The sequence below is a fragment of the Olea europaea genome, chromosome 8 (genome assembly GCF_002742605.1).
Source record: "Olea europaea var. sylvestris chromosome 8, O_europaea_v1, whole genome shotgun sequence".
Lineage (NCBI taxonomy): Eukaryota > Viridiplantae > Streptophyta > Magnoliopsida > Lamiales > Oleaceae > Olea > Olea europaea.
In genome coordinates this window covers 3,066,095-3,067,424 of record NC_036244.1, presented here as the reverse complement: position 1 = coordinate 3,067,424, position 1,330 = coordinate 3,066,095, and positions in this window count along the sequence as shown.

Genomic DNA, 1,330 nt, shown 5'->3' with positions numbered 1-1,330 from the left:
GGGGGGGGGGGGGGGGACATGGGGACGTAAAAAAGGGGATTCGCTATTATCAATGAAGGTAATAGAATATATTTTCTAAAAATATATTGAGTTATTAACATGGAACCCAAAGGTTTATCGATCCCAAGGGGTGCAAATTCATAATAAGCATATAGAAATTATTGTACGCCAACCAAAAAATCTAAACTCGACCCGAACTTTCAGCACAGGCCTTTTCGAGTGGAATAGAATTGAGCCGGGGAAACTCGATTTTTTTTAATTAATAAATAACTGCCGCCATAAAAGGCAGCAACCGACTGCCCTTTTTAAGGTAGTCGAGTCAACTGCCTCAAAAAGGCAATAGTGTTTCCACCTTTAAATTATTTTTTTTACCTTTTTTTTTTTTTAAAATAACTACCGCCTTAAAAGGCATGACTAAAAATGGTAGCAACACTGCTGCCTTTAATTTAATTTTTTTTTCCCTCCTTTTTAAGGTCACGTGATCCTGAGCAGCACAGGCTGACAGGCTGGCTCAAGCTCGAGCCGAGCCACACAGGCTGGCGCAGGCTCACCTTGATTCTATCGAGCCTCTTATCAGGTCTGCTCGAGCTTTTTTCGAGTCGAGCCATGAGCGGTTCGAGCCGATGAACTAAACTGACTTCCCTATATAATACTAAACAAATTTAAGTTGTATGCAATAAATAGGATAAATGGCATCGGTGTCTCAAACCTTTCCAAAAAATTGACATGGAGATCTGCTAGGCTGACAGGGTTGAGGACAAGGAAAATAAATAGAGGATGAGGTGGATGCACCTCAACCCTTGTTTATTTTTTCTATCACCAGCTAGGGATGTCAGTCGGTCGAGTCGAGCTCAGCTTGTCCAATATTGAGAAAATTTATCACATAATCCTTCCATTTTCACTTGTTTATTGTGAAGAAACACCTTTGCTTTTTGTTGTTCTTCTTGTCAAGGCTTGTTTAATCCTACAAACTATTTGCTGAAAATCCTTAAAAAGCATTGGATACCATGCGGTCTCATGGTACTATTTATTTGGCCGTTGGAGGCCCTTTTTTCTTGTTGTAAATTCAAAATTGATGACTTTTGGCTTAAAGTTGGGCACAATTTCGTGAATATGGTGTATGCCTATATATATTGGTGTTGGAACATAAAATCCACATCAGCAAATTCTAGAGACTTCCTAGTTAGCTAGTTATTTTCTCTATAGATACTAGAGTTTGTACCCATTTTAATTGATTGCGTTTTAGTCTCCAATCCCTCCTTTCATGGAGGTCTCTTCCTTCTATATGGAGTGTCTTTCCTCCTTTGTGGAGTTTCTTACTCTTCCTCCT